The sequence below is a fragment of the Dama dama genome, chromosome 28 (genome assembly GCF_033118175.1).
Source record: "Dama dama isolate Ldn47 chromosome 28, ASM3311817v1, whole genome shotgun sequence".
NCBI lineage: Eukaryota > Metazoa > Chordata > Mammalia > Artiodactyla > Cervidae > Dama > Dama dama.
In genome coordinates this window covers 60,750,811-60,778,128 of record NC_083708.1, presented here as the reverse complement: position 1 = coordinate 60,778,128, position 27,318 = coordinate 60,750,811, and the positions used below count along the sequence as shown (strand labels likewise).

Here is a 27,318-nt window from a genome sequence, read left to right as displayed (position 1 = left end):
AACGCCCTATCATTTTCAATCAGTAAAGAAGTTTTGGGCTACCTCAAAGAAAATGATTGATTTCTTTCTTTGTGGAATTGTGAAGAGTTGCTCCCTGTTTCCAATCAGGACAATAACTACCTTTCTTTCAAACTCTTTTTTTTGTTGTTCCTTCTTGAAATCTGACACAACCAATTTCTCTGGACTCTCTACTGAAAGAGATTCCTTTTATTCAATTTGTCCAACATGAAATTTGAGTCGAGAACTTTCCAGGAAATGACAAAGATGTGATTCATGTTTCAAAGTTATTTTTTTTTCCATGTGGACACCTTAAACCAAAAAAAAAAAAAAGAAGAAAATCTTGTCAGTTGGATTAAGGTGTACCGAATTCTTCAGGCATTTGGCTGGAATTCTCAGGAAGACACGGAAAAGCCTGAGAGTTGTAAAACCAGAAAGACAATTGAGCTACATGAAGAAGGCAGGGAAGGCTATAACATCAGTGACACATTCAAGATTCTCAGCAACTATCTCATGACCAAAGACAAACAATCTTCTTCCTCTCAAAGTCTGCTCGTGTTTTCATGACCCCATCTTTCTGAATGACATCATTTTCATCCCCATCACTCAGGCAGAAAGCCCCCAATGTTTTACCAAGAGCTGTAATTTCCACCTCTGAAATGTCTCTGCATTTCATCACTTCCCCTTAATGTCCCTGACTACTGCTCTAGCATTTCAAGGTTGAATAACCTCATCCCTGAACTATAGCTTCTAACTTGAAGTCTATCCATATTAATCACCCCCAACTAGGGTGTCTTTAGCCTCTCCTTATGCCAATACATCTTCCATGCGACCACTGTATTATATTTCTTATTGCTATTGTATTCTGCTCAAAAACTTCCAAGGTCTCACTTATTGCCAACAGAATAAAGTAAAAACTCCTTAGCAAATGGTCAAAGCCATTTGTAAACTGACTTCAACTGAATCGTGTTCCTTTTTAATTTCAGGAATGGTCTACTTCCCCGCCCTAGACTACTGTCAATGCTTTAACTTCCCCCAACAAAGAAAATTTCTATTTCTGTTGAAATCATACACATCTCATGTTTAGGTCAAATGATACCTTCTCCATCTAACTTTTTAACTTCTGTAGTTAAACTTGGTCATTCTCTCCATGGTCATTTCTCTCAAAGCTATATTAGACATGTTTCTCAGACTTTATCAAGTCTCATAGAAGTCTTGTTAAAATGTGGATTCTGAGTCAGTAGCTCTGGAATGGAGCTGAGATTCTGCATCTCTAATAACCTCCCACTGGACACCTGTGCTGTTGGACTTTGCATCTACTTTGAGGAGCAGAGTCCCAGTAATTATCAAGAAGCAGCATTTTGTCACCGTTCTGCTTAATATTGGAGTCTGCTGGAAACACAGCTTCCTTCTCAGAAAGAGTGCACTCCTTCTGAGCAGATTCTTGATTATACCTGTATCTTACACACTTCCTAGTCTGGTGCCTTGCTGGTAATTTTGGTGAAAGATTCAGCCAATGAAACAAAATTCCAAATTAAAATCTAGATTGTGGCTTATGTCAGAATTTATTTCCCATCATCCTTGATGGCAGAGAATTCTGCAATAGTTTAGAGAGCCTATGCCTTGCTGGGCAGGCACTCTTATTGATTGTCTGATTTATTACTCTATCATTCAAAAGGATATGTGAAGGAGTTCCTTTGTTTTACAGTGCCAAGGTCTGATTCCCCTGAAGAATGTCCTGTACTGGTCTGATGCCCTCTGATAATGTTTCCATTCATCTCTACATTAAATGCCCCAGGTAGCAATATCATTCATAATTTAAGCAATCTCTGCTATTTCAATTGTCACCACTGAACATTGTCCGGGATATCAACTTTTAGCATCCCCTTTCTACCTATCATCTTTAATATGTTACCGCTTGTAACTAGAACTGAGCTTTTCTTGGGAAACCCCCCGGGTATGCCTGGACCTACTAACCTGCTTCTAACAAAGGGAACATGACAGAAGTGATGGAATGTCACTGCTGAGTACATTAAAAAGGACTATGACTTCCATCTTGCTTGCATTCTCTCTTTCTTTGACTTTTCTTACTGGCATACTTTGGTGAGTAAATTGCTGTGTTGAAGAAGGCTAATTGCAAGGAACTGAAGTTGGTCCCTTGATTTATCTCTTACCAAAAGCCAGTGAAAAGCTGAGTCCTACAGTTCAACAACCCATGAGGAGTTGAATCATGACAACAATCACATGAGTGAGTTGGGAAGTAGATCTCTACCCAGCCAAGCTATGAGTTGACGTCATCCCTGTTTGTTACCTTGACTAGAGTCTTGTCAGACACCTTGAGCCAGAGGACTCAGCTAAGATGCATCCTCAGAAACAGTGAGGTAGTAAATGTTTGTTGTTAAGCCACTAAGGGTTTTTATTTTGGAGCCTGTTATAAGGCCTGTGGAATTATTATCTTAGTTGCCTGACCAGGGATTGAACCTGGGCCCGTGGCAGTGGAAGTGCCAACTCCTAACCACTGGACCACCAGGGAATTCCCAAAGTCACTGAATGTTGAGATAGTTGGTTAACCAACAATAATTAGCTAATCCAGTGGGTCTCCTTCTTCATGCATAATGTATCTTTTTATCAACACAATTTTAATTATTCTTTTCACATGAATGGTCACATTTTTACCTAGGAACCCCTTAATAATAATAAAATAAATTTGAAAAAGCTATTAAGATACACATGGTTGATTGAAAAGTAAAATGGATATATATAGACTAAATGTTTAGAAAAAATTCTACTTTCTAGTCTCTGTAAAGCCAAAGATATAGAAAAGAAACAAAGAGGATGGGTCACTGGTGTTTCTGATGGGTAGGTGTTATGCACAAATAGGCTCATGATGTGAGAAAGGGAAGGCTGAGATGAATGATATTTTTCATAAGACACATTCATAGCAAGGCTGATATTTTAAATTGTTATATGAATTACCAACTCTTGCTTCCCCACCTAAGAGCATATTTTTGTTAAATAAACTATTGCTTTTTGAAACATTATAATGCCCGTTCAGTAGCTGCTGCTGCTGCTGCTAAGTCACTTCAGTCATGTCCGACGCTGTGTGACCCCATAGACGGCAGCCCATCAGACTCCCCCGTCCCTGGGATTCTCCAGGCAAGAACACTGGAGTGGGTGGCCATTTCCTTCTCCAATACATGAAAGTGAAAAGTGAAAGTGAAGTCGCTCAGTCGTGTCTGACTCTTAGCGACCCCTTGGACTGCAGCCCATCAGGCTCCTCCGTCCATGGGGTTTTCCAGGCAAGAGTACTGGAGTGGGGTGCCATCCCCTCCTCTGCCATTCAGTAGAGCTGAGACCACGTTTCCTTGAAGTTTCTATTAAAATGGAAACTATTGCTAATATAGTGAAGACATCTGAGCAATGTTATTCAACAGAAGTCTTTTCATATCAAATGTGAATCCAGTCAGAATTTATTTGACAGCTGGCTCTGTCCCAAGGAACTCTTATTCAAGATTTATTAAATAGGAATAAAAGTTACTTTCATATTGGGACTGAATATATAGTGTCATGAAATGTTAATATACTACCATTTTTGTATTCTAAGACAATTTAAGAAGTTGACAGAGTAGCATTTAAACAATCAATCATTGTTATGCTTTAGTCCATGAGTCTAAAAATGCTGAAATGGTATTAACATTTTGTTAGGTGTGAAGAACTAAAAGGCATTAGAGGTATCCTTAGGGTCATTTAGGCCTGCAAACTACAAAGTGATCCAGTTGTTGATAAAAAACTGAAAATCGGTATTTATACGACTAATATTTCAGGCTCTCAGAGACCATCTTCTAAACCTGGGATATTGGATTACGTATAGAATCTCTGTGTCTCCTTTATTACTTATTTGTTGGCCACTCACGAAATTTACTGTTCAATTTGGACTTGCTTAGAAAAGCTCTTGTAAGATTTGATTTAAGTAAAGTTCTCACATCCTACTGCAATACTATATTTCCTTTCTCTGGCTTTTATTTGATTGGAAGAAACTGTTGTCAGAGTCTACAAATGTGGGTCACACCCAGCACTGACGTATGCTTCTGATCATGGACTTTTTCATCCTTGACATAGGGGCCAAGCTTTGGAATGAAAACCAGAATAAGAAGTCTGTGGAGAATAGCATAACTAAAGAGAAGCAGTATCTCACCAGTCACAGGGCAAGATCCAAGTCTTGAGAGAATTGCAGGTGCTGTAAAGAAATCAAGACTGATATATATATATATATATATATATATATACACACTACTGATATTATGTGTAATGTAGATAACTAATGAGAACCAACTGCATAGCACAGGAAACTCTATTCAGTGCTCTGTGGTGATCTAAATGGGAAGGAAATCCCAGAACAGAGGGGATATAGTATACCTAGAGCTGATTCGCCTAGCTGTTCAGTAGAAAGTAATACAAACTTTGTAAAGCATTTGTGCTGGCATGCATGCTAAGTTGCTTCAGTCGTATCCGACTCTTTGCAACCCTATGGACTGTAGCCCGCCAGGCTCCTCTGTCCATGGGATTCTCCAGGCAAGAATACTGGAGTGGGTTGCCATGCCCTCCCCCAGGGGATCTCCAACCAGGGATCGAACCCGAGCCTCCTGTGGCTCCTGCACTGTGGGCAGATTCTTTACCACTAGTGCCACCTGGGAAGCCCCAAAGCAATTATACACCAATAGAAATTAATATAAAAAATGTTTTTTAAAAAAAGACCCAGCTCTCCTTTCTTGCCTTTAGAAGCTTACAGATTTCCTAGAACCCAATGTTTGTGTGGATAAATGATTTAAAAGCAGTCCTGGTTCCAAATTCTAATCAATCAATGCTGCATATTTTAAATATGAAATTGTTTTATATTTTGAGAGTATGGGAGTAAGTTCAGTTCACTTCAGTTGCTCAGTCATGTCCGACTCTTTGTGACCCCATGAACCGCAGCACACCAGGCCTCCCTGTCCATCACCAGCTCCCGGAGCCCACCCAAACCCATGTCTATTGAGTTGGTGATGCCATCCATCCATCTCATCCTCTGTGGTCCCCTTCTCCTCCTGCCTTCAATTTTCCCCAGCATCAGGGTCTTTTCCAATGAGTCAACTCTTTGCATGAGTTGGCCAAAGTATTGGAGTTTCAGCTTCAACATCAGTCCTTCCAATGAACACCCAGGACTGATGTCCTTTAGGATGGATTGGTTGGATCTCCTTGCAGTCCAAGGGACTCTCAAGAGTCTTTTCCAACACCACAGTTCAAAAGCATCAGTTCTTAGGCACTCATCTTTCTTTATAGTCCAACTCTCACATCCATACATGACCACTGGAAAAACCATAGCCTTGACTAGTCGGACCTTTGTTGGCAAAGTAATGCCTCTGCTTTTTAATATGCTGTCTAGGTTGGTCATAACTTTCCTTCCAAGGGATGGGAGTAAGAGTGCATCATAATAGTAGAATGCTAAGTGTACCACTCTGTCTTTGCAACCTATTTCACAATGGTGACCTCACCATAACCCTCTGGATAAGGTAACTCACCAACCTTATCCTCAGTCTCACAAAGGATAAAACTAGCTGCAATTATGTGAAAAAATTACAACCAAGCAAGACAAGATGATAAGCAGGGCTCCTCACATTGTGCTCCAGGTTTGTTTTATAGGCTGTTCTCACAATATGTGCTGCTGCTTTCTATGCTTTAAAGTGGGAACTGAGAGATGGGAGGTTCAATCTTGTAAGGAACACTTCTTGTAAGACATGACAAAAGCCACGTGGACTAAAAAACACAGGACTGCGTGTCAGGTGTACTGGCCTTTCGTGGCTTTGCTGCCTGTAGCCTGGGTGGTCGCAAGCTGGTCACTCACACTCCCTGAGTCTGAAACATGGTTTGGGTAACCTTAAGCTTTCATACAGTCCATGGGGTTCTCGAGGCAAGAGTACTGAAGTGGTTTGCCATCCCCTTCCCCAGTGGACCACATTCTGTCAGACCTCTCCACCATGACCCGTCCGTCTTGGGTGGCCCCACACGGTGTGGCTTAGTTTCATTGAGTTAGACAGTGCTGTGGTCCGTGTAATCAGATTGCTGGTTGTCTGTGATTGTGGTTTCAATCTGTCTGCCCTCTGGTGCCCTTTCTCAGTGCCTACCATCTTACTTGGGTTCCTCTTACCTTGGACGGGTATCTCCTCTCGGCCACTACCCCTGACCTTGGACGTGGGGTAGCTCCTCTCAGCCGCAGAAGCACAGCGGCTGCAATGGCGCAGAATAATCCTGATGGTGTGATCACTCACCTAGAGCCAGACATCCTGGAATGTGAAGCCAAGTGGGCCTTAGGAGGCATCACTATGAACAAAGCTAGTGGAGGTGATGGAATTCCAGTTGAGCTATTTCAAATCCTGAAAGATGGTGCTGTCAAAGTGCTGCACTCAATATGCCAGCAAATTTGGAAAACTCAGCAGTGGTCACAGGACTGGAAAAGGTCAGTTTTCATTCCAATCCCAAAGAAAAGCAATGCCAAAGAATGCTCAAACTACTGCACAATTGCACTCATCTCACACGCTAGCAAAGTAATGCTCAAAATTCTCCAAGCCAGGCTTCAGCAATACTTGAACCATGAACTTCCAGATGTTCAAGCTGGTTTTAGAAAAGGCAGAGGAACCAGAGATCAAATTGCCAACATCCGCTGGATCATTGAAAAAGCAAGAGAGTTCCAGAAAAACATCTATTTTTGCTTTATTGACTATGCCAGAGCCTTTGACTGTGTGGATCACAATAAACTGTGGAAAATTCTGAAAGAGATGGGAACACCAGACTACCTGACGTGCCTCTTGAGAAACCTCTATGCGGGTCAGGAAGCAACAGTTAGAGCTGGACATGGACCAACAGACTGGTTCCAAATAGGAAAAGGAGTACGTCAGGGCTGTATATTGTCACCCTGCTTATTTAACTTATATGCAGAGTACATCATGAGAAATGCTGAGCTGGATGAAGCACAAGCTGGAATCAAGATTGCTGGGAGAAATATCAATAACCTCAGATATGCAGATGACACCACCCTTATGACAGAAAGTGAAGAAGAACTAAAGAGCCTCTTGATGAAAGTGAAAGAGGAGAGTGAAAAAGTTGGCTTAAAGCTCAACCTTCAGAAAACTAATATCATGGCATCTGGTCCCATCACTTCATGGCATATAGATCGGCAAACAGTGGAAACAGTGTCAGACTTTATTTTTGTGGGCTCCAAAATCACTGCAGATGGTGATTGCAGTCATGAAATTAAAAGACACTTACTCCTTGGAAGGAAAGTTATGACCAACCTAGACAGCATATTAAAAAGCAGAGGCATTAATTTGCCAACAAAGGTCCGTCTAGTCAAGGCTATGGTTTTTCCAGTGGTCATGTATGGATGTGATAGTTGGACTGTGAAGAAAGCTGAGCACTGAAGAATTGTTGCTTTTTGAACTGTGGTGTTGGAGAAGACTCTTGAGAGTCCCTTGGACTGCAAGGAGATGCAACCAGTCTATCCTAAGGGAGGTCAGTCCTGGGTGTTCATTGGAAGGACTGATGCTGAAGCTGAAACTCCAATACTTTGGCCACCTGATGCGAAGAACTGACTCTTTGGAAAAGACCCTGGTGCTGGGAGGGATTGGGGGCAGGAGGAGAAGGGGACGACAGAGGATGAGATGGTTGGATGGCACCAGTGACTCAATGGACATGGGTTTGAGTAAACTCCAGGAGTTGGTGATGGACAGGGAGGCCTGGTGTGCTGCGGTTCATGGGGTCACAAAGAGTCAGACACGACTGAGCGACTGAACTGAACCTTAAACTTTCTTGTAGTTCTAAAGAAAGTCTCTGAAGAAGTTTTGGAAAGCTTGTCTGCATCCTAAATAACATCAGTATTCTGGAAAGTGTGTACAAATCATAAACATTTATCTCAGAGAAGAAGCATTGATGAATTTCACTTTCTGGGAACACAGAGAAGCCTGGAGGAGACAGCACACACCTGAAATGTCAGTGGCTACTTGATCACAAACCCATTAACATTTGTGCCACTCTTGTTGCTGCTGGCCTGGCAGCCTGAAGGTATATTTCTGTGCACTAGAGAGAATGGACCTGTATAATCATGAAAGGATACTGCGTGCCAATGCTACTTTCCAAAAGAGAAAATTAAATGAACCCTTATTGAAAGCAAATTAGCCTCTGGACTTAATTACAAGATGAAAATGGTATTTTCTAATTTCTGGTCACATATACACACTTGTCATTCAGTCGCTCAGTCGGGTCTGACTGTTTGTGACCCCATGGACTGCAGTACACCAAGATTTGCTGTCCTTCACTATCTCCTGGAGTTGGCTCAGACTCATGTCCATTAAATCAATGATGCCATCCAACCATCTCATCCTCTGTCGCCCCTTCTCCTCCTGCCCCCAATCCCTCCCAGCATCAGGGTCTTTTCCAGTGCACACCTGAGTGAGAAAAAAAATCATTAGGCGTGCAGAAAGTAAGTTTTCAGGCTCTTTGGCTGTGGGAAGCTTCAGGGGAGAACAAATTAGTAACTTTTGTTTTTCAAGTTTGGACACATACAGTGGGATAGAGAGATGCCTCAGAGGTCTTTATAATGAAGTGTGATCTCTAAGTTACCAATCATACTCCCTTTCTGTCTTTCGGGGAGCATTATTCTAACCTTAGACTTCTCCCCATTATTGAGTGAGCTCTTGACATCAGGGCCCAATCAGGAAAACATTTAACTGGTCCCTGTGGGTGGAAGTTGAGGGTAGTGTAAGGAGAAAGTACTAAATAATTAAAATGAAGATGACCATTTCTACAAGACATACCAATAAAAAGCCATAAGATGGAGGGGTTGAGAGAACTGTTTAATCGCTAAGTTGTGTCTGATTCTTTGCAAGCCCATGGACTATAGTCCTCCAGGCACCTCTGTCCATGGGATTTTCCAGGCAAGAATACTGGAATGGATTACCATTTCCTTCTCCAGTGGATCTTCACAACCCAGGGACTGAACCCGCATCTCTGGCTTTGCGAGATGGATTCTTTACCTCTGAGCCACCAGGGCTGAGACAATACATTTTATGAAATTGGGACCAGTTTTGTCATCTTTTAAAATTGGTCCTTTGGGGTAAAATGGTGAAACAATGAATCGCATAGTCCAAAGCAGATTTCCTTCATGGTTGCTACATGACTTGTGTCCCAGGATGGTAGACAAGAAATTGGCAGCTTCCCTTTGCTTTGACGAGATTGGGCCAGTGTCTATGAACCAGATGAGTGTAGAGCTGTGTTGGGGGTAGGTCATGGTGATGAGCCTGCACAAGGATTGGTTTACTTGGACCTTTTTTTCACATGGCACCCAGAAGCCTCTTATGAAGAATTCAAACTAAGGGAAGTAGAGTTGATACACACCAATCTGGATGAGATAGTGGACCAGGAGAGGAAGTTGATTTTATGGATTATGTGGGGACCATATTGTCAGCAGGTCTAATTTGAGCCCATGGAAGAGGAGCTTTTCTAAAAGTGACAGTAAAAATTAAGGAATAACAAAAAAGCCCATCTATTGTACTAACTAAATTCTCTGACATACATTTTATTTTATTTATTTTTTTTATTAGTTGGAGGCTAATTACTTCACAACATTTCAGTGGGTTTTGTCATACATTGATATGAATCAGCCATGGATTTACACGTATTCCCCATCCCGATCCCCGCTCCCACCTCCCTCTCCACCAGATTCCTCTGGGTCTTCCCAGTGCACCAGGCCCGAGCACTTGTCTCATTTTATTAAGAATAGTCTTTTTAAAGCAGTTGAAGGTCACAACAAAACTGAGAGGAAGGTACAGAGATTTTCTTCCCCATTGCCCCCTGAACCCACACAAATACACCTGACACCATTATCCACACCTCCCATGACAGTGGTACATTTGTTACGATTGCTCAATCTACACTGACACATCATAATCAACCAAAGTCCATCGTTTAACTCTATCTCACTTCTGCTGTTGTACATTCTATGAATTTGGGCAAAGTCTAATGACATGCATTCATCTTTATAGCAATAGTATCAGAGTGTATTCATTGCCCTAAAGGTCTAAAGTTTTAAAGTGGCAGGTCTTATCACTTCAGATCCTGTGTCAAGTGGCATAAAGATAAAAAGAGTGCATGGGATTTCCCTGGTGACTCAGTGTAAAGAATTCGCCTGCCCATGCAGGAGACACAGATTCGATCCGGATCCGGGAAGATCCCACATGCTCATGCGGCTCAACTGTTAAGCCTGTGCCCTGGTTCCTGGGAGCCGCAGCTCCGGAGCCCTTGCGCTGCAGCTGATGACGCCCACGTGCCCTAGAGAAGCCACACTTCCCTCGGGTGCTCATGCGGCTCAACTGTTAAGCCTGTGCCCTGGTTCCTGGGGGCCGCAGCTCCGGAGCCCTTGCGCTGCAGCTGATGACGCCCACGTGCCCTAGAGAAGCCACACTTCCCTCGGGTGCTCTGGCTGTGCCCTCCACGGCGAGAGACGCCCCACGAGGAGAAGCCCGTGCGCCGCAGCTGCGGAGGAGCCCCTGCTCGCTGCCAGGAGAAAGGCTCACGCGGCAACGAAGACCCAGCATAACCAAAAACAAGCAAATAAATAAAAATATTTTTTAAAAAGATAAAAAGAGTGCAATTGAACTAGATTAAGTAGACTGACATGCAAATGGATAACAAAGAGGTCAGGGAGGGTTGTACAGTCGGTGCTCCTGTGTGAGCTTCGTGGATCTCACTGGTTTCAGCCAGAGGCCCTTGGGAGTCCGCCTGGAAGGAAGCAAATGGTACCCATGCATGGAAACCCAAAGAAGCACTTCATAATTCCAGGAAAGATACTCTCTAGGACCCCTAGAGGAATCTGAAAGGGCTGGAGTCGTAGAAATCCTTTTGGGTTATGTGAAACAAAACCCGATTTTTACCCTCAACTGCTGTGGTTATATAAGCAAGGAGCAGATAATCTTTATGCAAGTTTATGATCTATTTTCTCCATGATGCCATAATCCTGTTGCTTTTTTCAACCAGGCAATAAAATAGTTTTAATGAAACCAATAAAAAATGATTCCCCCTGCAAACATCTGGTAATCCTCAGCTCATGACCCAAGGCCCTGCAGTTCTGGGTTACTGAGTAAGGGAATTCATTTGTGTTATGTTAAGTGCAAAGGGGATTCCCCAGTGTTCTCTGATGGCAACAGAAGCTTATTAAGAACCACAAATAAAAATAGCAGCATAATTAAAACATAATGGAAAAGTTAAGAAGTTCAAACCTCAGCTTGTTCTATTGTTCATCCTGAGATCTCTTGAGGGAAGAAGTGTCAAACATTTTGCTTTTTGAAGAAATCTCATTTTAATGTTTTAAATTAAATGCAGGCCATTTTTGTGGAATTAGCACAACTTTGAAGTAATGAGAATTATGCTATTTTGATTTGCTTCTTCCCTGAAGATTTTTAAAAAATAATCTGGCATACTCGCATTACATGACCAGTGCCAGGTCACTCACCCAGCCAGGGGCTCGGGGCAGACGGGGGCACAGAGACCCCCCTGTGTATCGCATGAGGTGCTTTTGCGACCTATAGAGTATCTACCATTCTGTGGACTTTGGTCAGGATTACCATACAAATTTCACAGGAATTTACTAGCCTCAATATTAGAAGATCTTCATTTTTTGCTTTTTTGTTTCACTTACTTTTTATCATCATTGCTACACACATAACTAACAGGGCAAGAGGAGGCAATCTCGATGCTTACTGGGTTCAGGAGACTTGTCTTGTTTGGTGTATCATGATATACCAGTAAGTTCAGCATTCTGCATTTCTCCCCACTTTTTTTTAAAAAACTGAGGCATAAAACACATAGAATGAGGCAAATTGAAGTCTATGTTTAAATGAGTTTGTACATATACATCAGTTCAGTTCAGTCACTCAGTCGTGTCCGACTCTTTGCGACCCCATGAACTGCAGCACGCCAGGCCTCCCTGTCCATCACCAACTCCCAGAGCTTACTCAAACTCATGTCCATCGAGTCACTGGTGATGCCATCCATTCATCTCATCCTCTGTCGTCCCCTTCTCCTCCTGCCCCCAATCTCTCCCAGCACCAGGGTCTTTTCCAATGAGTCAGCTCTTCACATGAGGTGGTTTCAGCTTCAACATCAGTACTTCCAGTGAACACCCAGGACTGATTTGCTTTAGGATGGACTGGTTGGATCTCCTTGCAGTCCAAGGGCCTCTCAAGAGTCTTCTCCAACACGACAGTTCAAAAGCATTAATTTTTCTGTGCTCAGCTTTCTTCACAGTCCAACTCTCACATCCATACATGACCACTGGAAAACCATAGCCTTGACTAGACAGACCTTTGTTGGCAAAGTAATGTCTCTGTTTTTTAATATGCTGTCTAGGTTGGTCATAACTTTCCTTCCAAGAAGTGTCTTTTAATTTCATGGCTGCAATCACCATCTGCAGTGATTTTGGAGCCCCCCAAAATAAAGTCTGACACTGCTCCCACTGTTTCCCCATCCATTTCCCATGAAGTGAATACATTTGTGTAAACACTACAGAGATTAAGTGGAGGACGTTTCCTGATGCCCCTTGCTGGTTAATGCTATCATCCCAGAAGTAACTATTTTCTGATTTCTCTACATACAGAACCTATTCCTTTGTATTTGGCTTTCTTCTCTCAACACCAGGTTTGTGACATTTATCCAAATTGTTTCATTCATGAACAGTTTGATTTTTTAAAATTTTCCATGTCATATTCCACTGGGTGGATCCACCACATTTATTTATTCTCAGTTGATAGATTGCTTCCACTTTATGACTTTTATGTAAAAATCTACTCTGAATGCTCATATATATATCCTTTAGTGGATGGCCATAAGCATTCACTTCTCTTCAGTATTTAACCAAGACTAGGATTGCTAAGGTGTAGGTAGTTATAGGTTTAGTTTACTGGTTAACATTTGCAAAGTGAAACTTTTAATTGATCTTTGTTCTCACTAATGTTTAGTATTTTCCTTTTTTTGATTTTTAATTTAAAGATTCCTATAAACTTACAGGAAGCTACAAAAATTGTACAGAAGGGTCCTGCCTACCCTTTAACCAGTTTCCCTTGGCATTTACATGTTATATAACCATAGTACAATATCACAACCAGGAGACAGATTAGTTTCATATAGAGACAGATACATAGCTTCATATAATTTTTTAAATATTTTATTTATTTATTTGGCTGCACGGGCTCTTAGTTGCAGCACACAGATCTTTCAGTTAAGGTCTGCAAACGCTTGGTTGTAGCATGTGGGATCCAGTTCCATGACCAGGGATGGAATCTGGGCCCCCTTCATTGGGGGTGTGGAGTCTCAGCCACTGAACTACTAGGGAAGTCCCCATATCATCTTCATTACATATGTATATTTGTGTAGCCAACACCCCAGTTAAGAGGCAGAACTATTCCAGCACCATGGAGATCTCCCTTCTGCTATTCCTTTATAGCCACAACCAACCCTTTCCCCTTCACCATCCCTAATTCTTGGTACCTGCTAGTCTGTCATCCATTTCTACAGTTTTGTCATTTTAAGAATGTAGGATGAATGGAATCCTACAGCAGTGACCTTCTGAGACTAGCATTTATCACTCAGGATAATGTCCTTGAGATCCATCCAATTTACTGCATGTATCTATGCTAGTTCTTTTTTACTGTGGAATAGCATTCTGGGACAGGACATGACCTCAGGTTCTTAGGTACTGGTCCAACGGAGGAGAGATGCTGTAGTTGCAAGTGGTAAATGTAATCTGACTTGGATAATTTTCATCAAAACTCATAGAAGTCATGAAAAATAAGCAAAAGATGATGGTGATGATGGCAATGACAATCAGAAATGTTCAAATAAAGAAAAATCTGTTACAAATCCCTATTAAGTTATTACCAATGTCCACATCAAGAAACAAGTCCATCACCACATGAGTCTCTTTAACCTATGTTCTTGACATTTCCTAGAGATAAAGTTAAAGAATGAGAAATAGAGAGAGATTCTAAATGTGATGTCAGATTTGAGGATGCTCCCTAGCTCACATTAGATGGCTGGCAAGGTTTATTAAGTAAAAACAATATGGCAATGACAAATTCATTTATTGGTTTGATAAAACCTATTCTGTTACAAAGATGCTTTAGATATTTTATTTCCCTTTAATCAATAAGCCAATTAGGAAGATGTTGTGATTGTTGAAGCTTAAAAATGAGGAAATTGAAGCACCACGGGTTAAATAATTCACTCCAGAAACATAGTAAGTGGTGGTGTTAGATTATACTATACATGGTGTTAGCTGGGGCTATGATTATCTGGGCTTACTTATAGGTCTTCCAGTCTATGCTGGCTTTGACTAGGAGCTTGCTGGGATTGTCAGTCAGGGTATCTCAATTTTCCTCCATATACCTGCTTCATGGGGCTTGAGAGCCTAACAGTATAGTGGCAAAGGAAATATTTCAAGCATGAATGCGGAAGATGCAGGTATCTTAAGGTTCAGTCCCTGAAATTAGATAGCATTGCTTCCACTGCATTTCACTGGTGATAACTGTCACAGGGCCAACCGAGATTCACAGGAAAGGGATGCTGACAGGATGAAGGAAGAATCTGTGCTTGCTTATAGTCTCCCCGAAGTATTGGCTCGTTCAAACAAGAAAATGATCTGAGGCAACTGTTGCTTTAATAATTCAGGACTGTTTATTAAAATATTTTAAAAATTCTGAATTGGTGGAGAGTTGCTTGATGATGTTGTGTTGGTCCCTGCTGTACAACAGTGTGGATCAGCTGTAATTACTCATTGGATCCTTGCGTCTGATCTGATATTTGCTGCCACTTTATTTCATCTTGGCCAACAAAGTCTGACATGTAAAAGTAGAGATTTAATTGATCAGTATAATTTCTTGAATAGAATTAAGATTTCAAAATATATTACTGTCTAAGGTAGAGAAATCACAGCTTCACCATGGCATCAGGTACAGACTTCTCATCAGCTCATCCTCTACTCCCTAATACTCCTAAAGGGACATCGGGGTCCTTGAGGGACCTTGTGATGTTTGAAGCAGTGCTACTAAGCATTGGAACTGATTTTTGAAAAATAGTCAGAACTTAGTCATGCAAATAGTGCTGTTCCTATGTAAATAATTACCTTGGAACTTCAAAATTATTCCAGTAATGCTGTCTTATTAAAAAAGAATTTCTTAAACAATTATTCTGGAATTGATATGAGAGTCTGTAATACTCACTTTGAAAATCCTTGTTATTTTTTTTTCTTTTTCCTTGGAGTGTGACTAATTTTTTAAGTGCTATGAGCCAAACAGACCTAAGTCTGATGAATGTGATGTGGGGTCAAACTAGGACTGCTGGTTTTGATGCTAAACAAGATTTAATGACAAACTAATTAAGAATGATGTTCTTGTTGCTTATAAATTGGCTTCTGATAAGCAGTTCCAAGAAACCCATCAAACATGTTTTAAGTAGTAGTTCCCTATTAAATTAATGTGCCTCTCAGGGAGTCCACTTTGAAAAAGGCAGCACACATTTGGATGTGTAAGTTCTGGTACACTTATTCAAAACAGCAGATGGGCTGCTTTATCTTACAGCTACTCCCTCCAGTATTCTTGCCGGAAGAATTCCAAGATCAGAGGAACCTCGTGGTCTACAGTTCATGGGGTTGAAAAGATTCAGACATGACTGAGTAGCTAATCCTGTCACTTTCTTGTGTCACTTACAGTCTGATGTTATGTTTTTCTCATGTATAGAATATCAAATTTTATACATATACAGTGATTTTAACTTTTAAAAAACTTTAAAATCTTCCAAGGAAGTCGTGAACATATTATTTCATGACTATATTATTCAGTTTAGAAATGAGGAAATCAAGTTACAGAGAATTTATTTTTTTCATTTATTTTTATTAGTTGGAGGCTAATTACTTTACAATATTGTAGTGGTTTTTGTCATACATTGACATGAATCAGCCATGGATTTACATGTGTTCCCCAGCCCTGAGCACTTGTCTCATGCATCCAACCTGGGCTGGTGGTCTGTTTCACCCTTGATAGTATACATGTTTCGATGCTGTTCTCTCGAAACATCCCACCCTTGCCTTCTCCCACAGAGTCTAAAAGTCTGTTCTGTACATCTGTGTCTCTTTCTGTTTTGCATATAGCGTTATTGTTACCATTTTTTTAAATTCCATATATATGTGTTAGTATACTGTATTGGTGTTTATCCTTCTGGCTTACTTCACTCTATATAATGGGCTCCAGTTTCATCCATCTCATTAGAACTGATTCAAATGAATTCTTTTTAATGGCTGAGTAATATTCCATTGTGTATATGTACCACAGCTTCCTTATCCATTCATCTGCTGATGGGCATCTAGGTTGCTTCCATGTCCTGTTATAAACAGTGCTGAACATTGGGGTGCATGTGTCTCTTTCAGATCTGGTTTCCTCGGTGTGTTACAGAGAATTTAAGAGCCTTTTTTTAAAAAAAGAAGTAGTAGATGATAAAGGCCAGAACCATAATAAAATCAGTAATTTTTTCCTTCATATTACAGCATTAGTTCTTTTTATGACATGGTATCTGAAACAGTGGAAGAAGGCAGCTATTTCATAAAGATGTTTGGATCTTAAAGAATAAATTAAAGTAAAGCAATTTTTTTTTTTCGGAGAAACATTAAAAAAGTATTTGCAGGGTTAATCTGAACCATTAACTAATTTTTCTCATAAGAATCTCAGTTAATTCAGTAAATTATTTCATTTCCATCACCTTAGGTTCAAAGGATTTTCTCCTTGTTTCTAATTAGAGTATTCTAAGCAAGATGCTTTTGTGGCCCTTTAAAGAAGGGCATTGTATTTTTTCTAAGCACTACACCCAGGGTCAATGGTACCTCACTCCATGTCAATCTGCAAACTCGCTGCTGTTCAATTAATGACTGTGAAAAAAGAAATCCACATGCCTGACAAAATCCCCAGGAACAAGTCCGTTCCACAGGAGGAGAAATGATCTGTGACCATGAATGGCTTGGCCACTGTGTTTTACAATCCCCTGACCTGTCCTAAGTATTTCAGCAACTTCCCGCTGACCTCTGCGTGTTTATCAGCAGAGCAAAAAATACAGTTCATTGTGACAAGCCCTAGGCCAGAAGATGTTCCTACAGTCATGGATAAAGCTCCTCTCCAAGCGTTGCCTGCAATTCCGGTTTAAAAAAAAGACGAAAGTTTCTGAAGAACGTTAGCCTGAGAACTGCAACCGGGGGTCTTACCTAGCCGACAAGTGGTTAAGAATCCACCTGCTAATGCAGGGGACACAAGTTCCATCCTGGGCCCAGAAGATCCCATATGCTGCGGGGCAACAAGCCCCTCCGCCACAACTACTGAAGTCTGTGTGCCCTGGAGTCCGAGCGTGGCGACAAGAGAGGCCGCGGCAAGGAGAAGCCTGCACACCGCAGCTGGAGAGGAGCCTTCCTGATCGCGCAAGTGGAGAGGAGCCTTCCTGACCGCGCAACTGGAGAGCCGCCTTCCCGGTCACCGCAACTGGAGAGTAGCCTTCCTGATCGCGCAACTGGAGAGCAGCCTTCCTGATCGCCGCAACTGGAGAAAGCCCGTGTGCAGGAGTGAAGACCCAGCATATTCAAAAAATATATAAAGAGACAACATAAACTAGAAAGAATGGCAACTGGAGAACTTCAAATCTTTTCTCTTCTCTAAGTGCATGTTCAGCTCTCTGTCACCTTTATGGGTAATCTAAGAAGGAGGCCTCAGAATTCTGCTAGACCTTGCTTTTCCATATGGCATGAATGAATAATTTCTGTTGTCCATCCTGTCCTCCTGGATAGCAGTCTGTCTTCCTATTCAGTTCAGCAAGGTTGGGGTTTCAGGTGCAGTAAAGGAGGATAAGATGAAGCAGGTAGTCTTTTTCCTCTGTGAAAGTGTTCCAAAGATGGGAAACTTTGGCAGAATTGCTCTCCTTTTTCTTTTTTAAACAGAGCGACATTCTTATATTATGACAAATTCTGGTTTCTAGATTGTAAGCAGTAAGGGGAAATGTCTCAGGTTGTCTGATGGCGGAGACATGGGCAGGTTTCATCTACATGAAGAAAAAAGCAGGCAGGTTCCAAAAAAATAGAAAAAATGGCTGTACACTGTGCCAAATTGAGTTCCGAAATTCTGTCCCTAAGCCCCTTGAAAGGTCAGAGCTCTAAAATCTGTTGTTCAGTTAAATCAAGACTTGGAGGAGCCAGAATTTCTAAAATGGAATTTGTGTGACAGGTAGATCAGAGGGTATAATCACTCCAAAAATGGAAACACATGTCTACATGTGGGTGTATCTAGGGCATGTGGACAAGGATCCAGAAAGGAAGATTATTAAAATGCAACAATTTCTTCTAAGCCCTCAGTGGATCAGTTAAAGATTAGACTAGTGTGGGACTTGGGTATTATAAAAAACTAAACCACAAAACAAGTCCTATAATCCTGAAATCCAAGTGAATAAGAACTCTTTTCACACGTATGCAGGTTCTTTATCCAAACAAAGTGTTGTTTTTAAGAGAAACTTTCTTTTTAAATTAAAATAAAATTATCTTTTGTGTTTTGATCTTTACAGTGCTGTGTTGGCTCTGCCACACAGCAGCACGAATTGGCCACAATGATATATACATCCCTTCGCTCTGGAGCCTCCTCCCCTTCCCCGTCCCATCCCTCTAGGCCATCGCAGAGCAGCAGCCTGGACTCCACGTGGAGGCAGACAGCGGGACAGACGGAGAGAGTGGCTGCAAAATGCGTACACCATGAGGTGTACAGTGAATGGCTGGTGAGTGTGCGGAGAGCAGGGTGGAGAAATATGGGAACACTCAGAAATGGAAGAGTGATGACCCAAGCTTCTGTAGTTGTGTTAAGTTTATTTTTCAAATAAAAAAAAATTTTTTTAAAAAGGAGACATTAAACTAGCGAGGACTGGAACATTTAAGTGTATTAAGTAGGAGGAAGATAGGAGACAAGGAAAAGATAGGAAGAGGTCCTGCTCCTGTCACATGCTCAGGGATAATTAGCCATTTTTCTGAACTAAGATTGCAGTCCTTTCCAAATGGGAAACCAAGGCTTCAGTAATTGCAAGCATGCCTGTCACTGAAGCTGCTGATAAAAGTTCTTGGCTTTCAGCAACAGAGAGTTCTTTTGCATTTATTTATTTACTTTTGGCTACACTGGTCTTTGCTGCTATGCAGGCTTTCTCTAGTTGCGGCAAAAGGAGGCTGCTCTCCATCGTGGCGCTCGGGCTGCTGGCTGCGGAGGCTCCTCTCATGCAGAGCACGGGCTCTCGGCTGCCTGGGCTTCAGCGGCTGCGGCTCCTGGGCTCCAGAGTCAAGCTCAATAGCGGTGGTGCACGGGCTTGGTTGCTCCACGGGACTCGGGATCTTCCTGGATCGGGGTAGAATCTGTCTCCTGCATTGGCAGGTGGGTTCTTTACCACTGAGCCACCAGGGAAGCCCCAGAGAATTCTTTTTTTTTAGAAGAGCCAGTAATCAGGCTGGGCTAAGTCGTGTCTGACTCTTCGTGACTGTGTGGACTGCAGCCCGCCAGGCTCCTCTGATCCATGGGGTTTCCTAAGCAATAATAGTGGAGTGGGGTGCCATTTCCTTCCTGAGGGACTCTTCTCCATCCAGGGGTTGAACCTGTGTCTCTTGCTTGGCAGGCAGATTATTTACCATTGAGCCACCCGGGAAGAAAATTTAGTTCTATTACATCATGCCTAAAGAGAGAAAAAAAGATGAGTAGGACCATGGTGTTTGCCCTTAAATGACTTTTATGGCACCACACTTTATTTAATTTTTTAAAACTAGTTTTAAAATTTAGGCTTTTATATACGGCTCAAAAATTACAGAAACTGACCACGAAATACTCTCCAAACACTGGGCAGTGGTGGAGGTGACAGCTGTCTTGGTCTCACTTTTTCCTCCACTTCATTCTTCCCGATCCTCATCCTTACTGGGGGAAGGATTTTTAGCATAACACACTGCAGGATTTGCCTGCTAACACCTCAGATGACTATGACTTGACATCTACAGACCATGGGGCAATGCACCCTTGTATTAGGTCTGAGGTTCTCACTTCAGGCAGATATGTGGGCCAGGGTATGTACGTAGGCCTGGAGAGATGCGAAGGGTCCAAGAGGAAGCATGGCTTGCACACCTGAAGCTCTGTGGTCATGTGGACCATTGTACACCCCTGAGACTGATGGTGTGGATTTGGCTTCACTGGGGTGGTCTTCTGCACATTTTCAGGCTAGACTCCATGCAGAACTCTTCTAGTTTTATATGTACATAAGTTCTGTTGTATACAGCTTTGGCCTTGAAGGAGACAAGCTGAGCTTCCACAAGTCTGATTTGGTGCTTAGTCACTCCCTTAGATCTTACCTACCAGAATTCCTTCTTTGTACTTTCAATAAATTAACTTTATATGATTTAGCCAAGGTTTTGTGTCTGTCATCAATCTAATCCTGCTCCTGACAGTTGTCAATATGCTGATAACCCGCACATCTGGATTCCACTAGCAAGAGAGTGGAGGCTTGTCTTGTTGGTACTCTGCTTTGAAGAATGTGGGGCTCCACATTCTTTTTCAGGAAAAAGCCAGAACTACAGTGCCCCAGCCAAGGTCATACCAGGAAATAGGTCCCCTGGACTATAAAAATGAAGAGTAATGTGAAGAAGAAACCCTGAAAGGAAGCTTGAGTTGTGAAATAGCAGAGGGATAGCAAGGTCAACAGCAGAGAATTCTAGGTGCCCAGCAGAGGCTGACTCTGAATTGAATTCATCCTGATGAAAATGGGAAGACAATATTTTGCATCATCCAGAAACCCCTAGACTTGTTCATGTTGAACTATAGGTTACCCTTCTCATCACTGAGGCAATATTTTCTTCAAGATATTGGAGATAAAATTAAATTAGAAAACATGAATCAGTTCCATGTACTCTATCTTTTATCTCATTAAGCAATTTTACTAGAATAAACTTTTCACTTTGTTGATCCCTGTTTTCTATTTCATTACTTTCTGCTCATCAAGCATGTGGCTTTCCTCTTTATATACACACTTTTTGGTGGCTGTTTCTCTTTTCACATCATGACTTGTCCAGATCTCTGGGACTCATCCAGTCCTCTGGTACAAGGCAGGACCCAGCTCTAATATGCCACATGCTCTTCAGTATGTTAAGGTATCCAACATTTTTGTAGAAACACATGTTGCTGCCACTTGGAATGGTTCTCAATGAACATTCCACAAGGTTTTTGCTGGGACGATAGAGTTGCTCAAAATACAGTACTTTTTGACAGTGTCCAAAATATGGAGCCCGAAGACTGTCCTTCCATGATACATTAGAATTATTTTGTCATCAGGAGGGATGTGGGGATAGACTTTTAACAATGATACGTTCGAGTTACTTTGTCATCAGGAGGGATGTGGGGGGAGGCATTTGAAGTGTTGCCACTGGTCTGGCGAGTTTGCAGGATCTCTGCAGTGGAGGCAGCGAGTATTTCTTCTGAAGCTCGCTCTTGCGGTGGTTCCCAGGGTACCACCTCCTCTCTCATATACATACATTAAAGCTGCCTCTGTGAAGTGATGAGAAAATTCTTGATTATTTCCAACTTTCTCATTTTTCTTCAGGCTATTTGCATCACTTTGGTATAAAATTCTCTGTGTTACTTTTGAGAGCATGAAAGATAAACTAGTTGTAAATCCCCAGTTTCCCAGAGAGATGGACACCAAAGTCAATTCATTTTCTGTTATTACTATGATCAATGCACAGAGGCCATGGTGAATAAGTACATATTATAAGTGTATACTATCCTTAAAAACTCACAGTCTGATGAGAAATAGTTATGTAGTTGACATTAAAAGTGTCAAAAAACATAAACAAGTTGCTGGGGGAAAACCTCCTTGAATTGTTTGCATACGTGTGTACATGTGTATACATGTATGCATAATGGTACTCCTGTTCTGAGGGTAGGGCTATTGAATATGACATGGAAGGGAAGGATTTAAGCTCTTCTGAAGGATGAATATGCTTTGTAATATATTGTCTAGGTTGATCATAGCTTTTCTTCCAAGGAGCAAGCATCTTTTAATTTCACTGCTGCAGTCACCATCTGCAGTGATTAGGAGCCTCAAAAAACTGGAATTCCAGTTGAGCTATTTCAAATCCTAAAAGATGATGCTGTGAAAGTGCTGCACTCAATATACCAGCAAATTTGGAAAACTCTGCAGTGGTCACAGGACTGGAAAAAGTCAATTTTCATTCCTTTCAAAGAAAGGCAATGCCAAAAATCATTCAAACTACCTCACAATTGCACTCATCTCACAAGCTAGAAAAGTAATGCTCAAAATTCTCCAAGACAGGCTTCAACAGTATGTGAACCATGAACTTCCAGAAGTTCAAGCTGGTTTTAGAAAAGGTAGAGGAACCAGAGATCAAATTGCCAACATCCACTGGATCATTGAAAAAGCAAGGGAGTTCCAGAAAAACATCTATTTCTGCTTTATTGACTATGCCAAAGCCTTTGACTGTGTGGATCACAGTAAACTGTGGAAAATTCTGACAGAGATGGGAATACCAGACCACCTGACCTGCCTCCTGAAAAACCTGTATGCAGGTCAAGAAGTAATAGTTAGAACTTGACATGGAACAACTAACTGATTTCAAATAGGGAAAAGAGTATGTCAAGGCTGTATATTGTCACCCTGCTTATTTAACTTACATGCAGAGTATACCATGTGAAATACTGGGCTGGATGAAGCACAAGCTGGAATCAAGATTGCCAGGAGAAATATCAATAACCTCAGCTATGCAAATGGCCCCATTCTTATGGCAGAAAGCAAAGAGCAACTAAGGGGCCTCTTGGTGAAAGTGAAAGAGGAAAATGAAAAGGCTGGCTTAAAACTCAACATTCAGAAAACTAAGATCATGGCATCCAGTCCCATCACTTCATGGCAAATACATGGTGAAGCAATGGAAACAGTGACAGACTTTACTTTCTTGGGCTGCAAAATCACTGCAGATGGTGACTGCAGCCATGAAATTAAAAGTCGCTTACTCCTTGGAAGGAAAGTTATGACCAACCTAGACAGCATATTAAAAAGCAGAGACATTACTTTGCCAACAAAGGTCCATCTAGTCAAGACCATCTATGGTCTTTCTAGTAGTCATGTATGGATGTGAGAGTTGGACTATAAAGTAAGCTGAGCGCCGAAGAATTGATGCTTTTGAACTGTGGTGTTGGAGAAGACTCTTGAGAGTCCCTTGGACTGCAAGGAGATCCAACCAGTCAATCCTAGAGGAAATCAGTCCTTAATATTCATTAGAAAGACTGATGCTAAAGCTGAAACTCCAATACTTTGGCCATCTGAAGTGAAGAACTGACTCATCTGAAAAGACCCTGATGCTGGCAAAGATTGAAGGTGGGAGGAGAAGGGGACAACAGAGGATGAGATGGTTGGATGGCATCACTGACTTGATGGACATGAGTTTGAGTGAACTCCAGGAGTTGGTGATGGACAGGGAGGCCTGGCGTGCTGCAGTCCCTGGGGTCACAAAGAGTTGGACATTACTGAGCGACTGAGCTGAACTGAAGGGTGGGTAGTATGCATCAGATGAAGCTGGAGGAATAGGGCTTTCCAGATGGAGAGAATAGTGTGCTAAAGCCAGGGACGGGAGAAATATGGTTATAGAATTGTGTTTTGTTTACCCTCAAGATGTTTCAGGGCTTTCCTGGTGGCTCAGATGGTAAAAAATCTGCCTGTATTGTGGGGACCTGGGTTCAATCCCTGGGTCAGGAAGAGCCCCTGGAGAAAAAAATGACAACCCTCTTCAGTATTCTTGCTTGGAAAACTCCACGGACAGAGGAGCCTGGTGGGCTACAGTCCATGGGGTTGTAAAGAGTCTTAGGTGACTGAGCAGCTAGCACTCACTCCGCTTTCAGGATGTTTAACATAACAGCCTCAGTACCGACTGCAACACAGATTAAATACACTCGTCAAACACACATGAGAGCTGAGGAAGTGGAAATCAGCTCTTCCAACTCTTATATCACCTTCCTGTTCATTTTCTAAGGCTATGATGTGTGTGCTGTCACTACAAAAATCTGGAGGAGGTATTAAGCCCAAACACTGTGCTCTCTGGGACCAGCTCTGGTCCAGAGTGAAGGAAAGAGAGAAATGCATCGTACTTACGAAGCAGCTTTCCATTAGATCTGGATACTTACCGACATACTTCTATTTAATGAGCACAATGATTTATTTTATTGGCATCGGGGCTGTGATTCAAAGATTAACTTTAGAGATTTGTTTGTTTTTGGCTGCGCTGGGTCTTCGATGTTGTGGATGAGCTCTCTCTAGTTTCAATGAGCGGGCGTGCTCCTCACTGTGGTGCTCGGGTTTCTCATTGCTGTGGCTTCTCTCCTGGTGGAGCATAGACTCCAGGGTGCGTGGGCTTCCGTAGCTGTGGCTCTTGGACTCTAGGGCACAAGCCCAGTAGCTGTGGCTCATGGGCTTAGTCACTCACGGCGTGTGGAATCTTCCCAGACCAGGGATTAAACCCATGCCCCCTGTATTGGCAGGCACATTCTTTACCACTGAGCCGCCAGGGAAACCTCCACAATTAAATTTATGCTATGCTGGTCCCTACAAAAATCCACCAAATAAAGATAAATAAGCTTCATTTTTTTCATTTCAGTTGAGCATTAAAGGGTCAAGTGGCTTCTCCTAGGCAAAGAGACAGGGGAAAATGCTCGGGCCAAGGAAACTAACTGGCAGAGACAATGCAACTGGAGAGGCGTGATGAAGTCAGATAGCTGAGGGCCTATCATTCATTCATTCACCAATTCATTCATTGCACAAGTACTTATTGAGCTCTTACAATGTGTAAGACACACTGCCCTGTGGACTCAGGGTATAAAAGTAACCAGACAAACCAGATTCCTCTACTTACACACCTTACATTGTGGGTAGATGCACGCAAATCAAAAGTCAATGAATAAGAAAGGAAAATGCTAGATCGTGGTGAAAAGTGCTGCACAGAGAACTACAAAAGATTAATCAGTATAACTAGATGGCTACTTTAGATTGCACTGGGTGGTTGGATGATCAAGGAAGATAATGTGTATAAGCTGAGAATTGAAAGGCAAAATCAAAACAAAATACCAACATAAAACAAACAACCACAAACCTCTGGCTGTGAGAAAGTCAGGATAAATAGAATTCTGGGTACACTGTCCCTGAACGTAGACTCCTACTGATGTGCTCAAGGAACAGAGAGAAGCCAGGGTGGTCGGAGCATAGTGGGAAAAGGGGGAATGCTACGAACTGAGGCCAGGTGAGCAAGCAGGAGGCAGACTATTCACAACTTCAAGAGAAGTTTCTATTTTATTCTATGGGTAACAGGAAATCACTGAAGAGACTTTAATTAGGATTGACTTCATATAACATTTTAAAAAATTAAAAAAAAATTGAAACCTCTTTGTTGTGTAGATAGTGAACCTAGAGAGGCCCAAGAATGACACGAGACCACTGGGAGATCACTCCATCATACGAGAGACAGAATTGTCTGGAAGGGATAAGGTTGCTAAGAGCTTGTGAGAAGAGCATGGGTTCAGAACCGAATCATTCATGCCAGTGAAGACTTCTGTAAAATCTACAAGACGTGATGGTGTGAAGACTGCGTGCGTGCTCTGTTGTATCTGATTCTTTTGACCCCGTGGGCTGGAGCCCACCAGGCTTCTCTGTTCATGGGATTTTCCAGGCAATACCGGAGGGGGGTGCCATTTCCTATTCCAGGGGGTCTTCCCGACCCAGGGAGCAAACCCACATCTCTTGCATCCCTGCACTGGCAGGTAATTCTGTACCACTGGCAACACCTGGGAAGTCCGGTGTAAAGAGCGATGGGCTGCCAATCACCTGGGAGACAAGCCTTGTGCGGCAAGATGTTTCTTGCTTTCTGGCAAAGACCTGCTTTTTACTCCCCACCTTTTAAAAGACATTGATAGCCTTTGAAGTTTCTGAAAAACGTTCATAAAATTGAAAATTTTCTTGGGTGGTTTCAGTGGCAAATAATGATTGAAAACTAGGCCTCCATAGACAGAGCAGAGTTTCATCTGGATCCATGTGAAGAGAAATTGTGTAACAGCCAATTCTCCATGACATGCCAAAAAACATTAGAAGAAATGTAAGCAACGATGAGATTTTTATGGACTTCACAATGTCACTTGACAGAGGCATAGCTTCGATTTTCCTCTGCTGCTCTCATAAAGCCATGGAGCATTGGGATGATTGCAAGACACATTCAGCAAGGAAGTAAATTGATGGAAAGCTAAGCCTCATTTTCTTTTCTTTTCTTTTTTTGTTGAAACCTTTTATTTTAAGGTAATGTAAGCTTGATATAAATCAAGATGGCTATTATAATAACAACATACATTTTCCTTAATCACCACCAGTTAAAAACAATGTTACACTTTAAAACCTGAAGGAGACAGGAATTGCATTTCACTTGTGTACAGTAGGATTCGATGTCGTCTCACAAACTTTTGCAGTGAAAGAATGTCTAATTCAGACTTGCATAATATTTTATGAAGACATTTTTTAGCAGCTTCAAATAAGCTTCTAACATATTTTCAAAGTCTTTATTGAATTTGTTACAGTATTGCTTCTGTTGTATGTTTTGACTTTTTGGCCACAAGGTATGTTGAATCTTAGTTCCCCAGCTAGTCCCCTTAGCTCCCCAAGGGAACCCACACCCCTTGCATTGGAAGGTGGCGGTCCAGTGGATAAGACTCCACACGGCCAATGCAGGGGACAAAGGGCTCAACCCCTGGTTGGGGAACTGGGACCCCACATGCCACATGGCATTGCCAAAAAAAGAAAAAAAAGGAAAAAATAGAGATAAAAGCCCACTGTGAAGAGACAAAACAATGAACAAATCTAGACTTAGAGGTAATGTATCTATTGAAATCAGATGGGGATTTTAAAATAAGTATGATTAATAGGTTAAATGCTGCAATATGGAAAAGGTAAAAACATGCTATAGCAGGTTGGGTTTTTAACCAAGAGATGGAAAGTATAAGAAAGAGTCAAAGGCTAGAAATAAAAAGAATACAGAGATGAACAATGGCTTCAGCAGGCTTATCAGTAGTTTCCACGCAGCTGAGACAAGAATTAGTAAATTTGAAGAAATTGCTCAAACTGAAATTCAAATAAAAGTGAAATAAAAACAAGCAT

At 41.8% G+C, this 27,318-nt stretch overlaps 1 non-coding gene across 1 annotated transcript; it reads right to left on the bottom strand.

Annotated features, from left to right (window-relative positions):
- Window positions 1-2,457: 2,457 nt before the first annotated feature.
- Window positions 2,458-2,530, bottom strand: TRNAG-UCC (transfer RNA glycine (anticodon UCC)). The gene has a single exon. It is a non-coding gene; the product is annotated as a tRNA-Gly (tRNA).
- Window positions 2,531-27,318: the final 24,788 nt, after the last annotated feature.